The sequence below is a fragment of the Lepisosteus platostomus genome, chromosome 16, assembly GCF_059453375.1.
Source record: "Lepisosteus platostomus isolate fLepPlt1 chromosome 16, fLepPlt1.hap1, whole genome shotgun sequence".
NCBI lineage: Eukaryota > Metazoa > Chordata > Actinopteri > Semionotiformes > Lepisosteidae > Lepisosteus > Lepisosteus platostomus.
This window is the reverse complement of record NC_142626.1, coordinates 9366009-9387565: the sequence shown is the minus strand read 5'-3', so window position 1 is coordinate 9387565 and position 21557 is coordinate 9366009. Positions and strand designations below refer to the sequence as shown.

General features: G+C 37.7%; 1 pseudogene across 1 annotated transcript; it reads left to right on the top strand.

Annotated features, from left to right (window-relative positions):
* Nucleotides 1–246: 246 nt before the first annotated feature.
* On the top strand, nucleotides 247–18407 carry LOC148646826 (uncharacterized; annotated as a pseudogene). Its single transcript, XR_015927635.1, has 2 exons — nucleotides 247–408; nucleotides 14416–18407. The product of XR_015927635.1 is annotated as an uncharacterized LOC148646826 (transcript).
* The last annotated feature ends 3150 nt before the right edge of the window (nucleotides 18408–21557 follow it).

Sequence of the window (21557 nt, the reverse complement as noted above, 5' to 3'; positions counted from 1 at the left end):
ATTTAATGTTTAATATTTAACTGTAGCATTTGGAAAGAAAAATACACTTTTTAGTTACCTAAAGACATTTATTAAGTTGCAATATGCAATTGGAATACTTAATACAATTAGTTTTATTTATGACTGCACATTTAGTACAATTTATAAAGCAGGGGATGATTTAGAAGGGCTAGGTTAAATCAAAATAAATTCTTAAAAGTTAGAAGTCATGGAATATGTAAGTTAATACACAGCACCTATTACAGGAAATTGAAAGTGAAAGTGCATCTCTCTACTATAAAAGCTCTGTGGCTTTGTATCAGTATTGTGTGCAGTACTGGGAACTGAATCTCTCAGCCAGGAGCCCACAGAAGCACAAGAACAATCTACAGATTACACTTCTTACAGATCTTAACAGCGTAAACAGAGGTAAGAAACAACAATTCAATTGTTAGAGAAAACATTTTTTTTAATCTGAGAAATGCAATGATTGTTAGTAAAATACATACCCAACACTATGTGAGTAAATTTGAGTTGTTATTGTAGTTTTTCCTTGTAAACTATTTTACTTTACTGACTATATCTATTGAACTACTAGAACTGTGCACCAAATCTTCTATTGTTATTGTTGACGGTCCCAGAGGTGGCTGTGAAAGCTAAATTAATAGCTAGAATAGTCCCTGTGCAAAAATCTGTGACTGTTGCAGTGGCAATACAAAAATAAGCATATTTTATGTCTTGTAATCTGTGAACAATCTTGTATATTTTAATTATATCAGGGATATGAAGTGTTTAACTACACATAACAATAATTCTAATCTTAAAGGAAAAACAATTACTGAAGGGTTTATCAGGCTAGAGCTCCACATGTATCCTATATCTTGTCAATTAAGACAGGGGCACTCGTGGTGCATTGGTCATTAGTGAAAAGATTTAATCATTTAATATCTTTACTGTGCATGATTTAATCCGCTTAGTATTGAATATTTATATGGAATTTTACAACTAAAGGGAAGTTCTGATAGCTGTGCATAAAAAGAATAAGAGCATAACACGTCTGAAGGTCATAAACAATATAAAATTAGGAACATAAACATTATGTAAACTGTATATGGCTGGTATTGGTAGTTTAAATGAAAAATGCACACCAGTATTCCACTTTCTTCCTTAACATTTTATGCCTCAAAGTTTTGCATTCAGTTACATACTGAGGTTATTTTGGAAAAGTTTTTACATGCTCCTACCAACCATATTAAGTTTATATACTTTGTAAAAAAGTATAATGTTTTAATCTTTTCTGCAAATACGCTCGTTATTGCAGTAAACAAAAGCATACTTTTCAGAATTTGATTAATAGGGAATATAATGTGGAATCACGTATTTAAAGAAATTAATAACAATAAAGTTATATTCATGTACTGTAGCTCAACCAGTAGTATAATACACTTTCTATGTGTGCTTCAGTTTCAGTGCTTCCCGTGTGATGGCTTAAGTGCTTGTCTTATGAGCTTGAGGTCTGGTTTTTAAACCCAGCTATTGCCATAAGTTTTCTTTTAACAAATACACATTTCTCTGAAAAACTAAAATAGAAAATGTTATGGACACTACTGTATATTGACATTTTTTATATTTCTAAATATCACAACTGTTCGAAGCTAAGTCATTTACTAATAACAACGAATAATTTGAAGCTGCTCCTATTGTCGTTATTATTGATAATAAATATTATCGACACTATATTGGATTTGTTGGTATTTCTAAATATCACAAAATGTTCAAAGTTAAGTGATTACCATTTTCCATGTATACTTTCGCTCATTATCACAATAAAATAAACTCATACTTTTCAGAATTTAATTATTTAAGCAATAAGGCACTCGAGGCCTGTGCTATATCGTGGATATACAGATGCAGCCATTCAAAATGGGTGAGGTATTTCGCGGCATACCCCGGTGGGCGTGTGGCGGTATCACGCGGTGTCACATGGTTAATCGCACGTCATTTGACGCTCTGCCGGAAACTATCCAGCGTCACCTTGTAAAACCGCCAGGGGGAGCTTAACCTCTCATGTACAGCATTTGAGCCTTTAATTTTGAACTGTGTATTACAGCAAGTTAATCATCAGTCATTAAAATGTTGGTATATTTCATGAAAGCAAGATTGCTCAGTTGGACAAAAGTACACAACCTACCTTTATCAGAAATATTTATGCATCAAAGCCTTTACCGAAGATATTACTAATAGTATTAATAATGGATGACTTTGGACAAGCTGTATACTCAAAGTATAATTTCTTTAGCACATTTGTACAAGCACTTGGAATCTGTCCAAGCCATACTTTGTCAGGCATTTTGTTTTACTTCAACGGGCATAAAAACTTCCTTGCTTTTAACAGGGCGTTTCATAATTTCTAACTACGAAAATGATTTAAAATGCGACACTTATCATTCAACTAGAGCTCAAAATATCACAAGGATCCTCAAGAGCACAGCAAAGATTGTATTAAAAGACACTTGTATTTATCAACGCTTTCTTTTCCGTATACCAGATTTTATGGAACCACTTCAGAAGGGTGTCAACCAGTCAGATTCCAGGAATCGGTACTTTAAAGGAAAAATACACACCGGTATTCCATTTCTCCCTAATGATTTTAAGCATCGAAGTATTTAACTAGCATGTGAAATAGCGTGTGAAAAAGTGGTAGTTTAAGCTTTTCTGCTAATATAATATGGAATCGCGTATCTAAAGAATTTAATAACGATATGATTATATTCGTGTACTGCGACAGGGCTGTGTAGGGCTGTTTCGCCTCCCTGTTCATGCACGTTGTCTTGTAGCCTACTGGTCTACGTGCCTGACTACCAACTGGCAGGTTGTGTGTTCAAATCTAGCTAGTGCTGGACTTTTCTTTTAACAAACATTTCTTCGAAAAAATAGAATAGCAATATTATGGACAATCAATTGACTTTTATATTTCAAAATATCGCAACATGATTGATTCTAAGTCATTTTTGATAACAATGAATAGTCACCTTCTTCCCTTCTGACAACGGTCCCTGCTTCTGCTTCCTGCTTCTATTGTGTGTGTATGTGCAACAGAGTAAATTTTTATAGAGAAATGGAGGCTGGACAGTATGCGTTACAATATAAACATTTATATTGATTTAAATCGTGTTCTGATTTAATTATATGTGTTTTTTAATCATAATCAGGCTAATGCAACATAAATTGATACAGTATCTTTGTCTTCTAAGTATCTTAATAAACTTTCAGCATAGCTTTCTACCCGTTAAGATGTATATTTCTTGGGATTTTGGGATCAAACGTGGAAGGATTAGATTGTAATCGTTTTTATTTTTCAAATACGTGATTGTATTTCTGAATGTTATGTGACACCTACAGTAGTTCACTGCTTTAAATACATCGAATTAAGAAAGTTATGTGTAGCACTTTAGATCTTTTTTTCTGAACCAGGGAAAATCTGATCATGTTTCTCTATAACAATAATAAAAAACTTTATTTTACATATCACCTTTAAAGTGGCGTCTCAAAGCAATACTGTAGACCGAAAAAAACAGTTAAAAGGGACCAAAGTAAATACCAGACAATCGCAAACGCGTTTTCAATAAAATTCTTTTATTCATTCAGCAGAGAGTGAGAGGGACATCCAGCAGAGAGAGACACACACACCGGTTTTCATTGACAAAAAGTAATTGGTTTTTTTTACATTTTTTTTTACATGTTTTGTTTGTGGACAGACTGTCCACAAACGTGAGACTGTCTTTCTCAGACTTACATTCCCGAATGTCCCCCGCCCCGGTCAACACTTCTAGGAAGAACACGAAACAGCCTGTTAATAAAATTGTTACAATTTTGTTCGGTCAGTTCTTCCTCCCAGAATTTATAGATCGCATCGATCAGTTCCTGCTTTGTGACGGGCTTAGCGGTTTTCCGAACGTAGTCTTTCAACGAATGCCAAACCATCTCTATCGGATTTAGATCTGGGGATTAGGCTGGAGTTTTCACCCAGTTCACTCCTTCTGCTATAAGCCTCGCCCTTGCTGCTGTGTGTTTCGGATCGTTGTTTTGAAAGAGACGGTGCCTTGATCCAAACTGCTCCCTGATATATGGAGCAGCATGCTGTGTGACCACGACTTCCTCGAAGAATACACGGTCCATAATTCCTTCGAAAATAAGAAGTAGTCTCGGGCCTCTTCTAGATATACCCCCCGAGACGTGAACCTTCAGTGGATGTTTGGGCTTTGGCTTGTCCACATATCTCCCCTTTTTGCAAAATGCCATTGTTGAAAACTGTTCCAGAGCCACTGTTGTTTCGTCGGTAAAAAGTACATCCTGAAATGCCTCCCCCTGTTCAATCCATTGGAGCGCTTGCTTGAGTCTTTCCTCTTTGTTTTTTAGCCTTATCATGGGGCATGTTTTCTGTATCTCCATCCAAGCCTCCTGCGTACTCTTCTTATCGATGTCAGGGCTAATATTCGCACCGAGGTCAGCCCATAGCCGTCTTTGGACTTGCATCGCCGGTAGCTCATTTTCATCAGTCAGTTTGTCGATAGCTCGCACAATAGGACTTGAAAAAAAAGAGATCAGCAGTTAGTTTTAAAAATAATGTGCGTAGTTGTATTTACATGCAAGAAAGGTATTTTTAGAAATTTATTTACCTTTGAATCGTCCTCGGTTTAGATTCTCTTTGCCTCCTCTCCCCTTTATAATGCCGTCTCACTGTGCTTTCAGAAACGAAGATGTCCATCGAAGCCAACTGCTGTACAATGTCCCGTGTTGACTTCCCATTTCTTTTCATCTTCATTATTTGGTGTGAGAAAGTATTCGTGATTTTGGTCATTGTCTGTCCCCTTACCAAAGCGATACAGTGGTGCAGCTTGAATTCTGTACCTATATACTGTATGGTATGGTACAGATAAAACTTACACCATACCGATGAGCTAATGCCAGGGAAAGACACTCCTATTTTATTTAAAACACAATACACCAGGAAATGTGTCTGATGCATTAGCAAGTTAAAACAATTGGGTCGAAAACCTGGGCGTAACACCATTTCCTTTTTCTGATCACTCGCTTTCTGGATACACATCTCACCTGTCCTATTCTTTGTTTTCCTGGTTTGCTGATTATGCCTGCTGCGGTCCACTCCTACCCTCACACCTAAAGAATACTATTTTAAATTTCTTGCCGCAGTTCATTAACCCTTGTATGTGCTGTCCGCACCCAAAATGCAATTTAAAAAAAGTCAAAAACCGTGCTCAAAATGCAATTTAAAGCTTAATAAGATACACTCCACAGGCATGCACAACAGCAACACATGAAACGTTTATTTTTTAATCGTGTATCTAAGGAAATCTCAGTATAACTTTGTTCATGAACAAACAGTGGTATGTTACATTATTATTAGTTTTTTTGTTAACAAGGCTCGCCAGCTAATGTGAATCGAAACCTGTCTTGCTAGCTTTTAAAGTCGTGCGAGGTGTAAACGACAATTCAAATAGAGAAAAAAGACCTGCCTGACAAGCCGATACATACTCTTAGAGTTTGATTAATAGGGAATTTAATACAAAAATATTGTACTAAAAAAGGTACTACCACTTTTAAAGGTGATATGTAAAATAAAGTTTTTTATTATTGTTATAGAGAAACATGATCAGATTTTCCCTGGTTCAGAAAAAAAGATCTAAAGTGCTACACATAACTTTCTTAATTCGATGTATTTAAAGCAGTGAACTATTGTAGGTGTCACATAACATTCAGAAATACAATCACGTATTTGACAAATAAAAACGATTACAATCTAATCCTTCCACGTTTGATCCCAAAATCCCAAGTAATATACATCTTAACGGGTAGAAAGCTATGCTGAAAGTTTATTAAGATACTTAGAAGACAAAGATACTGTATCAATTTATGTTGCATTAGCCTGATTATGATTAAAAAACACATATAATTAAACACGCGTTTGCGATTTAAATCAGAACACGATTTAAATCAATATAAATGTTTATATTGTAACGCATACTGTCCAGCCTCCATTTCTCTATAAAAATTTACTCTGTTGCACATACACACACAATAGAAGCAGGAAGCAGAAGCAGGGACCATTGTCAGAAGGGAAGAAGGTGACTATTCATTGTTATCAAAAATGACTTAGAATCGATCATGTTGCGATATTTTGAAATATAAAAGTCAATTGATTGTCCATAATATCGCTATTCTATTTTTTTGAAGAAATGTTTGTTAAAAGAAAAGTCCAGCACCAGCTGGATTTGAACACACAACCTGCAAGTTGTTAGTCAGGCACATAGACCAGTAGGCTACAAGACAACTCACATGAACAGGGAGGCGAAACAGCCCTACACAGCCCTGTCGCAGTACACGACTATAATCATATTGTTATTAAATTCTTTAGATACGGGATTCCATATTATATTAGCAGAAAAGCTTAAAACTACCACTTTTTCACATGCTATTTCACATGCTAGTTAAATTTAATTTATTTATATATTATATATTTATATCTCTGACCAAGGGAAACGTCTCATTTTTTCAAAGAAATGTTTGTTTGTTGATTGTTATCAAAAATGACTTAGAATCGATTATGTTGTGATATTTTGAATTATAAAAGTCAATTGATTGTCCATAATATCGCTATTCTATTTTTTCGAAGAAATGTTTGTTAAAAGAAAAGTCCAGCACCAGCTGGATTTGAACACACAACCTGTGCATTGTCAGTCAGGCATGTAAACCAGTAGGCTACAGGACAACTCACATGAACAGGGAGGCAAAACAGCCCTACACAGCCCTGTCGCAGTACACAAATATAATCATACCGTTATTAAATTCTTTAGATACGCGATTCCATATTATATTCCCTATTAATCAAATTCTAAAAGTATGCTTGTTGACTCCGGTATCACGTTAGTTAAAGACTTCGAAGCTTAAAATGTTTAGGGAGAAATGGAATACTGATGTGTATTTTTTTCTTTAAAGTACCAAGACCAGCTATATACTGTATGTTTATGTTCCAAAATTAATATAGTTTATGGCCTTCACACGCGTTACAGTATGCTCCTATTCTTTTTATGCTCAGCTACTAAGATTTCCCTTCAGTGGTAAAATACAATATCTACAACGGGCACAGTAAAGACGTTTACTGTAAGTCTTTCTACGACAGACCAACGGACCACGAGTGCCCCTGTCGGTCAACTAATCACGTACCACGGTACCCAGTGTCATCTTGCGTCATGATACGCGACACCGCAGCCAATTACCTGCGGTACGTGTCTGTTCCACTCGCTTTGAATGGCTACATCTGTAGCCACAGTTACAAGGTGTTGTTAGGCCTGACGCGATGTGGAGGGTTTTAATAAAAAGTTATAATGTTTTAACCTTTTCTGCAAATACACTCATTCTCGGAGTAAACAAAATCATACTTTTGATTTGATTAATTTGATTAATTTAATTTGATTAATGGTGAATATAATATGGAATCGCGTATATAAAGAAATTAATAATGATACAATTATATTAATGTAGCTCAAATAATAGGCAGTGAAAACATTTGGCAGTCTGTCCGCAGGGGGAAGGGGGACTGTCTTTCATTGGAAGGTTCACCTATTCTACTCTGAGAATGTAGGGGGGGAGGAAAAGTGCCAGCGGTCATTTTTTTCACTGACAAAGTTCTGTGAACAAAAACTACAGTATGCTTAAGAGCAGTTAAACCGGTTTAATTCAAAACACTTTATTCAGTGGGGCAATTTAACAGACACCTCAAGCCTTTGAAAGTCTTCTTTGAAAAACTAAAAGAGCAAATATTATGGACACTATATTGACATTTTTAGAATTTGATTAAATTGGAATATAATATGGAATCATGTATCTAAAGAAATTAATAACAATATAATTATATTCATATACTGTAGCTCAAATCCTGTTAAACTAGAAATTAGACACAAGAAGAGTATTATAGGACAATGTTGTGAAGCTCTGGAATTTCTCTGTAAACTGTAGAAGAGTTGAAGAACAGTTAAAGCATATCGCCTCTTTTTACATTTGTGAAAAAGAACATTCCTATATTAATGTGACACAGAAGATATAATTAATAATGTAGCGCTTATGGGGTCATATGGGTTTGCGCCCTACACCCTGCGGTACCGCTGTGTACATACAGTACGAACATGTTGTGATATTTTGAAATATAAAAAATTTCAATACAGTGTCCATAATATTTGCTCTTTTAGTTTTTCAAAGAAATGTTTATTTGTTAAATGAAAACTCATGACAATAGCTAGATTTAAACACCCAACCTCAGGCTATCACTTAAGCCAGAGCTTCAGTCACTTAAGCCATCACACCACAAACAGTTTGTGCTGCATTAGATTAATATAATTATATCGTTAATTTCTTTAGATATGCGATTATATTCCCTATTAATCAAATTCTAAAAGTATGCTTTTGTTTACTCTGATAATGAGCGTATTCGCAGAAAAGCTTAAAACTGTCACTTTTCTCACAAAGTATATTGTAACGCAACGGGGGTTCAGGCGGGCACCCTTACCGCATTAGGTCGGCCCTCCACGGTCGGGGGCTCGAACCCAGGACTCCTGTGTCACTCAACAGCGACCCAGTCTGGTGAGCCAAAAAGAGATCTCTCTACAGCCTAGTAGCTGTAGTCCTGCTATCACAGGGAAGGGCGACAACGTCACCGTTCTGGTAAGCCGGCTCTTACACACCCTGATGGCCATATGCGTTACAATATAAACGTAATATGGTCAGAAGGAGCACGGAAAAACGTTTCCGAAATAACCACATGTAAGACTTTGATGCTTAAAATTTTAAGGGAGAAAGTGGGATACTGGTGTGTATTTTTTCTTTAAACTACCAATACCAGCCATATACAGTTTACATAATAAGTTTATGTTCCTAAATTAATATCGTTTATGAGCATGTGAAAGGCATGGTGAATCGAAGATTCTCAAGACTTACTTTGTATGATTGGAAATGAATACAGGATCAGATTAACGAAATGCTGTGCTGTTATTTTTTGTCAATGAAAAAATAATGTCTTTTAGTTTACAAACAGTTACAAAGAGAGTAGACCATGGTAGTACTTTGAGCTTAGAGCCTGTCCAAGTTCATTCATTATTAATACTATTAGTTATATCTTCCGTAAAGACTTTGATGCATAAAATATTTCTGCATAATTTTAAACATTTATGACAAAGGTTGTAGGTTGTGTACTTTTGTCCAACTTAGCTATCTTGCTTTTATAAAAAATACTGACTTTTTAATGTTTAATGATTAACTTGCTGTAATACACAGTTGACAATTATTAAAAGTCTGAAGAGTATACATCTTAAATTCTTAATTGGAAAAAGATTGTCTTTCAGGAGTGACCGGAATTTCAAAGCATGCATTTTCTGTCAACAGCTCAAATGCTGTACATGAGAGGTTTAGCTTCATTAGCTCCACCTGGCGGTGATTCCTGATACTATTATCATAACTGCAGTATTATACCATATGACGCGATATGACCCATTATGATGCATTGTGAGGTGACAAGCCAACCACGTTTTACCGCAGCATTCCCAGCTCGTTTTGAATGACTGCATCTGTAAAATAGCCAGAGCCTATCAACACTCAGACCAAGGCCTATGTATCCAGATGCTAATAAACCTATGAGTATGTCTTTGTACTATGTGAGGAAACTGGAGCACCTGGAGGAAACATTTGAAGTCCATGTAGATAACATGATAAGGTCTGTAATGGAGCCCAGGGCGTCAGCTGTAAGAGGCAGCAATACTAACCACCACTGTATCACTCTACTCTTTCAGTTCTTCAAATTACATTAAAATGTTGTTTTAAAGTGAATGCTGAACTGTCACAACCTAGTTTCTATTCCATTGAAGATCTTTCCCCCATCATTCTTGGAGAGAAGGGGGAACACAAATGATTGGTATTAAGAAGAAGGAGAAGGACATATTTGCTCCCAAAGAGAAGCCTTAAGAGTTTCCCATAAAGTTCCATAAGAAATGTCTGGGGTGGTGTTTGTGTCTAAAAGTATTTCTATCTGGGAAATAATAAATTAGATAAAATCCAGGTCAGAGAGCAACAACAGGTTGATTCTCCAAAGGTGGACATGTAGGATCTTCGACTGATAGATTTAGTTCTGTAATAGGGGAGTTTTACTATTTGCAACTGAAAATGAAATTACTGTTTGAGCATTAAATTATTGTGTGAGATAGACATTGTTGAAAGAGAGAAAGGAGGACATTTGAAAACTGCCATGAAAGAGTGTAAGAAAACTCCAGGCATCAGAGATAGTGTAAAAATAAAGAAATGATGTAAAGTTTAATGCAGTCTTATTGACAGGAAAACACCTAGAGGAGCAACAGTTTAATGTAGAGTTTAGAACAAAGTTAGAGTCTCCCCTAAGCATCAAGTGATGAGAATCCAAGAAAAAAGTTAATTAGGCTCCTGTCATCCCTATTAGGGTAATAGACATTTGTTAAGATTACTGGAACATTGATCAATTTACCTGTATTACATACCTTACTTTATGATTTTAGACAACCTGAGATACAATGAAAGGTATAGCCTTGTGCAAAACATCACATGGGCCTCTGCAGTTTTGTATCCTCTCCTAGCAGTTTAGCAGTGAATCCAACACGAGCACGGTGTGCAGCACTGGGAACTGAATCTGTCAGCCAGAGTCCACAGACGCACAAGAAGAAACTACAGATTACGTTGCTTGCAAATATTAACACCATAAACAAAGGTAAACAAAACAGTTTTGATACATGTACACATTGTAAACAAGGAAGAAATACCTAACATCTTATTTTAAATTGAGTTAAGAATGTGCTTAAAATATTTTACTTAACTGACTATACAGTAGGTGGTGATTTAATTAAGTCATTGAAGATTTATTATTGTCATTGTTCCCAGATTTGGAGGTGGCTGAAGATGTCCTTACCTTAATCATGCTTCTCCTTTACCAGCTTTGAAGATTAGTCAAAAGACATTTAGAGCATCTGCAATTTTATGTACAGATGAGACTAAGATGAACCTTTCCCAAAGTAATGGAAAGGTAAAATGTTAACAAGGATATGCAGAACCTCCAAAGAACATTACCTCCTCTGTGAAGCAATGATGGCATTATGCTTTGCAGTTTTAATTGTCTGAAATCAACCAAATAGAGACAAAGCAAATATATACAAAATTATCATTATTCCTCTTAGATGATTGCAGTGCACTATGTTCAAGTCCAACATATACAGTAACAGTACTTTAACAGTACTTTTGGTACTTTTTTTCTTCTTTTAAACACTGCCTAATTTCAATGTTATTTTACATAAATACAGTATTTGCTTGATACATAAATTCTGCATTCAATACAGATGTATATATGTTACAAAAGAGTTTGGAGTGGGAAATAAAATGAGTATATTAGTATACTCATTTTATTGATTCTATATTTTCTATAGTCAGGATAGAAGTTAATACCATTGCCATAACTATTTCCAAATATTAATAACTGTAGCAAAGCTGAGATTGTAAGCACAGGTAAGTCATCAAAGGGCGGAGTTATTTTTATCAGGAGAGACACATTCGTTGGATTCTCACAGGAAAATCAAGGAATTCGCTGCACCATGTGAGGAACCCAAAGAAGGCTCCACATTGTGTTTCCTTTCTTCTCTTTTCAACAGAGAATAAACCTTTACTTGTTCCTTTGCAGCCTACAGATGCTGATGCAGCTACGTACTTGAACTACTTCTTACTTCAAGTAATCCTAGTAAAACATTAATACAACATAAATGATTTTTTTTGCTGCACAGTAGTTAACATTGCTGCTCATAGAGCTGGGGCCCTGGATTTACATCCTTGGGTGATGTCTACATGGAATTTGTACATCCTCTGCATGTTTGTTTAGGTTTCCACTAGGTAGTTACTGTATTGGATAAAAAGTGACTAGAAATTAATGGTTTAGAATACAATGGTATGTGAGTGTAAGTGTTTGGCTGTCTCATGTTTCCTCAGCAGAGTCTGTGACTTCAGGTGCCCACCCTGATCTTCCTGGCCTCTATCAGTCAGGACTCCACCTTCACTCATTATTGTGAGAGTTTTTCTTGCTGCTGGCTGGTGAGAGCAGTTCTTTTAAGCATTGCAAAACTATGCTATTTCTGCTTTTCTGTGTGTTTAATGTCTGTACTCCAAAATTTAATCTTTCACTGTAGTGATACCTTTCACAACAATTTATAACATTTAAGTCTCTGTATTTGAGATTAACAGACCAAAATAATCTCAAACCATCAAAGGTATTTTGTGCCAAGTATATAAATACAATAAGCTAATAAGAAAATTGGACATTTGCACTTTACAAATTATAAAAAGAAAATCTTGTGATAGGAGTTCTATTTGTGATGTTTATAACACTATGACAGCAGTGGTGTAGATAATGAAATTTGTTGTTACTTAATCTGCCTTAAGGCACTCACACATATATGCAAGTATATGTACACATAAAGTCTGCATCAGGAGACATACAGAGTATAGATTAACAATCTGTTTCACAGCACTATTCACTGTGTAATTTAAAATCTTATGGACTTTATCATCTCAGACACAATATTTAGGCTACCAAGAGAGACTATAGGGTTTCTATCCATTTCCACCTGTGCTTTTCCTGGTGAGGATTGTGGTGAGGCAAGTGCAAGCCAATCATACATGGGGACAATTTGGAGGCCACGGTAAGGGCCAAGAGGGGAAATTTGGCCTGGACACTGGAATGACTCCCTACTCTTCTCGAGAATTGCCCAGGGATCTTTAATGACCACTGAGAGTCAGGACCATGGTTGAAGGTCTCATCAGAAAGACTATACTGGGGCATTAGGACCCACACAGACTGCAGGGTGGGTGCCCCCCACTGGTCCCACTAACACCTTGTCCAGCAGCAAACATAGTTTCCGAGGAGGTTTCCCATCCAGGTTGGCCAGGGTCAACCCTGCTTAGCTTCAGTGGGTAGCCAGTTGAGAGCTGCAGGGTGATATAGCTGCTGGCCCATTTCCTTCCATTTTATCCAATACAGTGATGTTGCAGAGCAAGAGCCTATCCCAGCATGCAATGGGCACAAGGCAGAATACACCCTAGATGGTACACCAGTGCATTACACAGGGCACACACAAACACAAAAACAAACTTATACAGTACCAAGGCCAGTTTTCTCAGAAGTCACTTAATCTAACAGTAAGTTTTTGCTTTGTGAAAGGAAACCTATGCAAACACAAAGCAAGGTCTAGAATTAAACTCAGGGTCCCAGTGCTTCAAGGCAGCAATACTGATAACTGGGTTGCCTGATATGCATGTTGCTAAGTTTAAATATTATATTTTAATTTGAGGTACCTTTTATTAATTAAAATAAAAAGGGCTTTTATTGTGTCAGAGATATGCAGATCCATACATACAATAATTTGCATGAGTTAACTTTTGGTACATCCATTCTAAAATCCCTACTCTACAAGTTATTACCTATAGGAGTTGTTTAAGGAGACATACACCTGACATTCAAATGACTTATTTGGTTTTGTTGTCATCTAAGAATTTTATATTAGATAGAAAAATGTACTCTTCAGCAAGACAATGACCTCTACTAGAGCACGGCCACATTGAAGTTAACTAGCAAAAGGAAAATTCCATAGAAATTCATGGTAAGACTTGGCAATTCCATCAGCTATGCCCAGAAAACTGTAGAACTTTTGCCAGGAGAAAAGGATCAAATTAACTCACATCAGTTTGCTGTAGTTGCTGGTAAGCTGTACTGCAGCATGATGATTGATCAAAACCCAACCACAAATCTCAGTGCACTGCTAAAGATGTTATTATAGAAGCAGTGAATAGCAAGATCAGAAATTCTAAGGGGGATCTTTCATGCACATGCATAGCGTACAGTATATACTGTACACTATGGTAATTGGCTATGTCGGATAAAACGGAATGTCAGATAAATGAAAGTCAGGTAAACACGACTCTATTGTACTGAATTATGGGTCTGAAACCTTTTGCTTATCACTTAACTTCAATTTGTATATCTTCTTACAGTTTTTGCTGACATTCAGCATCCTTCACATTTAATAATGATAAATCAGATCATTACAGCTCTGGATAAAAATAAATACTGTTTCTGCTGCTTGAAATAAAAGTATCCAAATATTTTCTGAACTGATGTTGATACAATAATATAATGCTAAAATTGTAAAATTTTATAAGCCCCCATTTGTCACACAAAATGTTAACAGGATCACCTCCTAACAATGTTATATCCAGAATATTTAGGAAAGGTTTCCATGTGTACAACTGCACATGAACACATAATTGCAGATCACAAATTGATTTTCTATCCTTTACTCTTAGGAAGAAGAATCATGGAAATAATACAAGGTACCAAAAAAATCACCAAGGCTGAAGATGTACGAAATGACAACAAAATGCTAATGAAACCTTATGCTAATTGGGAAGAGATTTTGATGCCAGCTCCAATTTCCATAGCCATTTTAGGAGAATTAGTCTTTATCTCTTCTAATACAGACTTTTCTATCAATAAAAATCCCCCAAAAGATGGCTTTAAATTCATCCGTTACCCAGAGTCCTTCCGCACCTGTCTCATGCAAGTGTGCAATGCTGGATGGGGTGCGTTCAACGAGGCCCATAAGAACATGGACCAGATTCGTCTCCACTCTGCCAATGTGCCAGAGTATGTAAAATTAGCAGTCAAGTTGATTGTCCGAGATGACGACAAGCTCATCGAGCTCATGCTCCCTGACCAGCTAGAAAACATCAGCTCCATAGCAGAGGAGTGTAAAATCCTGTCAGAGCTCACAGAGAAAAAATTCACCTTTGTCATTGATCTGATTCAAGAGCTGATGGAGGCCTGTTTGAATGCTAAGGCAGCCTATAGTGAAGAATTAGAAGAACTGAAGCAGAAAATAGAGGAATCCAAGTTGAGGAAACAAACAGCAGAAGAAGGAAAACGTAGAGCAAATAAGACATTTGAAAACATGCAAAAGCAGTTGGATGAAGCTCAACAAGAATATAAAAAAGCCATGGATTCTCTGCCCAGTGGTTGGGATATTGTTGGCATGAACTTTGTGGAGGGCCTCACTAATTTAGTTAATATCTGTTATAGTGCTTGTACTGCAAGTGTAACTAAGCTTGGAAGAAAAACAAGTAAGGAGCAAAATCCCATTGCGTTAGGCAATGTTTATGCCAAATCACAGGTTCTCTTGAGTCTCCTAGAACTAGTTAAGTCTTTTTTTCATGAAGACAAAATACATTGGGGCGTACTTTATGATCAAAAGAAGGAATGTGCAAAGTCTGAGTGGGTGGCAGATCAAGTGAAAAGAGTTAAGGAATCTTTGGAAAAAGAAGAAGACTGCAAGCCAAAAATAACAGCAATGCAAATGTGCGAAGACATTCTTACAATCTGCTCTTGTCTAACAGATATTGCTCCAGACAATGTCTGTGAAGAAAGCAAACAAAAAGAGTTAATAACAAAACTAAAAAAGTTGAAAACACAGGCTATGAAGTTTGATACCGAGAGTAAAGGCTTCACAGGTGCCTCTGCCTTTAATGTAACCCCCCCACAACTGGCCAAACAGCAAGAGGAGCAAAGTACACAGAGAAAAAGTGCAGGCGACGTCGCAGCTGACAACGCCCGTTTTCGCATAGAGCAGAGTCGAGCTCAGATGAATCAAGCACAACAGATGTTCCAGAAAAGCTTGGAAAATCTGGACAAATACCACAGTGACCTGACTGAAATCCTAGTCACAATGAGGAGCTGTGAGGTGAAAGAAATCGACTTCAAGACCACTATTAAAATGCTGACGAAGGGACTGGATGCGATGGGAAAAGTAAAGGAACAATGGGAGAAGATGGTATTCTTTTTCCACATGCTCTCCAACATAATCAAAACCAACCTAAACAAACATTTAAAGGTTCTTCCAAGCTTGGCTATTCAGCAAAATCATTCCTGAGAGATCTGCTGTATAACCAAGCTTTCCAAGCATCTAATATTGCCAGTTTGGTGAACATGATCTCTGGGACCTACACAGAGATCTCCAACTTGTACCTCATGGATAGAATCAGCAGCTTGGGGAAACTCATGGCCTTAGACCCCAGCAAATCTGACTTTGATACAGAACGGAAAAAGTTACAGATTGGCTGTGAAGAAGCAGAAGCAGGAATAAAAAGAATTGTACTGAAAAATAAAATAGAATTTGAAAGGAATACAAAATCAAGAACAGAGAAGATTGAAAAAGCACTCAATGGAGCATTGCCCCCAGCCTCTGAGGAAGAGATAAAAGAAGTTAGACAATGTGTTGAAGTGGGAATGAAGATGTCAACTCAAGAAGAAGAAGATGAGGGGCAGTATTGTTAGCTCTTACATTTTTCTGCTGAAAATGCAAAGAAATAAATGTACGAGTCCTATAAAATATGCTTCTTTGTCATACAGGCTTATACTATAACATGATAGACGTGATACTGGAAAACATTGCTTAATAGAAAACTGCAGGATTTGTTCAATGGGAATAAACGGGCTCGGGGTAGTAAGTTTGGATTCACGGAAACTAATATATTTTTTTCTGCAATAATACAGTATACACATTTCTGTAGTAATATTATTAGTTTGATTATAGTATTACGAATTAATTGGAGTGGAATATATTTTTCTATTTTTATTGCTTATTGCTTTAGGTACATATGTGTTTCCTGCAGGTATTGTGATGATACTTTTATAATGGACAGCCTCAGAGTAGATCTTGTCTATAACAGAATTGTTCTACAACAATATGATAAATGTGTTTGCTTAGTCGTGATTTGTTTCTAAATCTTTGAAATTTAATTTGCTGCTTCTACGGTTTGCTTCCTCCATATTTGAAAATATGACCATTTCAATATTTAAACAGGAATCTAGGTCACAGATATAAAGTTAATAAAGAGCAGTGGTCCTAGTAGAGATCCCTGTGGTACTTGATTACATCACGTCAAACTAACACATCCTTATCTGTATCATCTGTTTTCTGTTTAATAATTAATTCTCACTTGTTTCCCTGAATCCCTACCAGATTTGAGAATTAATTTGAGAATTAACCTGTTCTTTTTATATACATTTGTAGCAGCAATGCTTATTAATAAGACAGAATTAAGTGTTGCTGTGCTTCCTAAATGAGGCCCCATCTCTCTTTCTCATCTCTGTGGTGCAGCCACAGAGAAGCTATTCATGCAGTTCTGATTTAGATTTATCTTTGAGATAAGAAGCAGCTTCCAAATGGGGATGTGCCGAGCCATGCTTGGCTATCACGATCAATGGCCATTCCTGGCGCTTATCTGTCTTTAAGATTTTTGGGAACATCTGGATTGCGGTCCTAGATGTCAGAGGTCATTGTGACTCATCTCTCACTTTGACCAACCAATCAGGAACCTGCAGGGCGTGGTAACCCCATGTGGGTCAGAAATGGCCACTAAACTTTCGACCAATCACCACCTGTCTTGGTCCTGGTTTAAAAGACACTGCACAGCTCAGAAACTTTGCTTCTCCGGCCACTTTTCACACCCTCAGAGACAATCACGTGACAGTGAGTGTTGTCTGGGACTGGAACCTTGTTTCAGCAAAGTGTCGGCCCAAGGAATGCCCGTACATAAATTGCTAGCCGACACCAATGTGGACGCTTCGCTTGATCACCAGAGTATACGTTTGGACTCTTGTCGACAACTTGAATACGTTTTTATTCAGCAACAGCGCTACATCAGAAGCAAACCGAGTTTCTTCCCTCTAAAAAGTGACTTGCTCGGACCCGTGGTCACGCTCTGTGCATAGAGACTTTCTACTAATCAGCCAGACTACTAGTAGGTTCCTGAGAGAGACACTGTCGGCATGTCGCCACAGCAGAAATCTCTCCTCCTAATTCGTCCATCTCCGAGCTGCACCAAGACTGGTTGGCAAAAAGCCAGAGGACGATGCTTATTGGCTATTGGACGCAGCCGCTAGCTGGTCTTGGTATCTGTACCAGGAAATACAAATCTACATCTGGAAAAGTAAACCCAATGTTCTACATTGCATCTCTAGAATTCAACTGTTACCTCAACACAAGTTGATATCAATCCAATTCATATGAGTAATGTATTTACTTTTGAGTAGCTAATGTAGACTGATTAACGGTAGTATAGCCGAATGGTATACTGAAGCATATTCTTTGTTTGTATCTCTTTGTGTTTTGCATCTCTTCGAGATTATATACCTTGCATTTTGATAACCCTCACAGTAAGATCTGCCACCTGTATCCAGGCAGACTGTTATATGTTTTATGCACAATTTATGTATTAATAAATGTATCTCGTTTATTGAATCTATGTGTGTGCGTCACTGATTGATTGATTATCTAAAAGCCATAACGAACCACCTGGTGATTGCTGCTACAATTAATAAATTGCCCCAATAAATTCACAAAACCCCTACAGAAGGTAAAAGGGGATGCCCGATGTGAGTGAAAGTGGGAAGTAGATAATGTGTATGCTTTTGATGTTTTTATTGTTTGTGAACATACACACACAACACTCAAACATAAAAGCACCTCATAATAAAAGAGCAAATCACTTAGTAGGAGGATTTAAAGGACATTGGGAGCCGAGAATAGCTCTGACTGGAGCCTAGTGCGTAAGTCCACCCTGGGGCAAAAGCATCAATGCTGGCGTTCTGGGGATGGTAAGTTACTTATCTGGGAGGAGAGTTGCACGTGTTCTCGTTCCTTACTTGTGAACAGTGCAAGATACAGTAAGTCCTCTCTAAAGACTCTGAGAGGCATTTAGATCTGGAGGTAACAGACGCCCCTAGTTGCATGACTGCAGCAATGCACAGTTTTTTTCCAAGTGTAAAGCAATTGTCTATGAGCTGTTACCTCACATGACACAGTAAGAAACTGTACATGTGTGCTAACTGGCTGTCTGATGAAGCAGTGGAGGTGTCTGATTATGTATCAGACAAATGCAAGTTAAAGAATGTGAGGAAAAGCTGAAAAAAAGCACAGACTCTCAGATGGTGTTTGGGCTGAACAGTGGTGTAAGGATAAACAGACAGATATTGGAATAAGTGATATTGTGTTTATAAAAAGTTACACTGTTGAAGGAGATACATGTAGAGGTGAAACAAAATACAGTGCATTTACGCTAAAACCAAAACTATAATGTTCATGAGGTGTAACACATAATCTAATAATTTAAGGGTGTAGTACAAAAAATATTCAAGAGTTGTATGTGTGTTTTATGAATTTGTGTGCCGACATGTGTGTGTGTAAAAGACCTCAGTGCGTAACTGTGAGTTTTGGTACAGTAAATGACGCTGCGAGTGTGTTTAGCCAGCCGGACTGGCTAGAGACTTAACTAAAGAAACTTGACTAAAGCAAATCAAAATCAACTTAAGCGACTAGAAAACATAAGAGCGTCTAAAACGTATAAGTACAAATACCAGCACAGTACAGGTGGACCTAAATGAGTTATCTAAACATAGTATTTGTATAAAATTAATTTAAACAAAAGTTGAAATATATTAAGACAGTACAGTCCCGCAGTGGTTAGCATTTGTGCTTTGTACTACTTAGGCTTAGGTTCAATTAAAGGGGTGATTCCTCATTGGTAATTAAGCAGAATTAGTTGAGTGGCTTGAAACCAGATATCGCTAAAATGCTGTAGATTCAGAATCATGACTGGTGGATAACACCACTGTGAAATTTGCAGAACTGGCTAAACTCTGCCGACAGATTGAGAGAAATATGGTGGTTAAGGTGCGGAAATAGACAGGGTGACCAGGGAAGATCTCTGGTTTCCAATTATTGTAAAAAAATACAGGTCATTTTAAGAGAATCTGTAGACAGTGCATGCAGGATGAAGAAAGCAGGGATTTGCCCTGTGGTTCATTTGACAGGGAAGAACAGGAAAAAAATCATCTCCCAGCTAAGAGATTTGTCTGATGAGGATAAACGGTCTTTTGAGAGAGCTTCCTTGTAGCCTCCCTTAGTCTATCCCAGTCAATTGGGCAAAATGAGTTCAAGCTAAAATGTACTATTAATGGGGTGTCTGTTTCTCTGTTATGGGATATTATAGCACAATTGTCATGCTTCTCTCATTTCACTGCTCAAAGGTGTGGTGTAGAGTATATGGGGAGACAGCAGGAGGCCACAGGAGTAGGGGGGCAGCGAGCTGTGCTCTCTAAATAAAAGGTCGTTACATTGATTTAGGAGGAGACGTGCACTTTATCACTCAAATGTGGGTGGGTTCCACTGGGATGCCCTGCAGCATTTGCAGGGAATTACTTTATACAGAACAGTGTATCACGTGGCTTTGAGACAGCACTTACATGACCTACCGCAACTGACCTCTGTGATCATTCAATATGTCGATGATATTCTGATTGCTTCCCCTGATGAGGAAACCCACAAGTCTGAGCTGCATCAGGTTTTGGAGATTCTAGCTAAAAAGGGACATAAAGTTAGTTATGATAAGGTCCAACTGTGTTTAGGATTGTGTAATTTTAACAAGGCCTGGATGGACTCTTTTTACAGAGTGAGCACACCTCATAACAGATCTGCTTAAGGGGGGAGTGCAGTCCAAGAACAAGATTGCCTTGGATACAGTAGCAAAAGCTGCCCGTAATAATTTGAAACAAGCTCTTTTACAGGTGCTAGGACTGGAGTTTCCTCAGATGGATCAACCATTCCTTTGTATGTAAGTGTGGAAAATGGGTTCTGGGCAGCTGTGCTGACGCAGGAGCATGGAGGTAGGCACCTCCCGGTGGGATACTATTCAGGACCATTAGATGCTGTTGCCAAAGGGTGGGGTGGCCTTGAAGATTTAATGAAGATTTAATACTGTTTACCGATGGGTCCTTTCTGGTGCATGAGGGAGGCGGGCAGCCCTGGGAGTGCAGGAGTCTCTTGAGACCTCTGTTGGTAGAAAAGGGACAGTTACAGGACATTCAGGCTGAGGCCTCCAGAACAGAGAAATGCAAATGGTTAGAAAAGAATGTGGGGCTGCATGATAATTATGTCAACTACAGCTCAGGTTCGGGTGCTACAGCTCAAACTTCCTGCTCCTGAGGGACCTTTCATGCACTGGCAAAGTGACAATTGTAGCTTGCCAGTATGTAAAGGGAAAACTGGACTCTTAAAGATTGTGGATCTGTTTTCCCGGTGGGTTGAGGCCACTGCCTCTTTAACTGCCCAGCCGCTTGGATTCTGATCAAGGGACATACTTAACAGGGAAGGTGTGTCAGGCTGTGGCTGCGTTGTTAGGGGTGAGATGGGACCTTCATTGCCCCCATCACCCTCAGTCTGCAGGAACGGTGAAACGAATGAACAGAACTCTGAAAGACTGACAAGATGTTATCTAATGACTGAAGGAACACTGTGGGTAGATGCTCTGCCTATGGTCCTGTGTAGCCTGCTGGCTGAATCAAACAGAACTGTGGGACTGAGCCCATTTGAGATCATCATGGGCCGACCAAT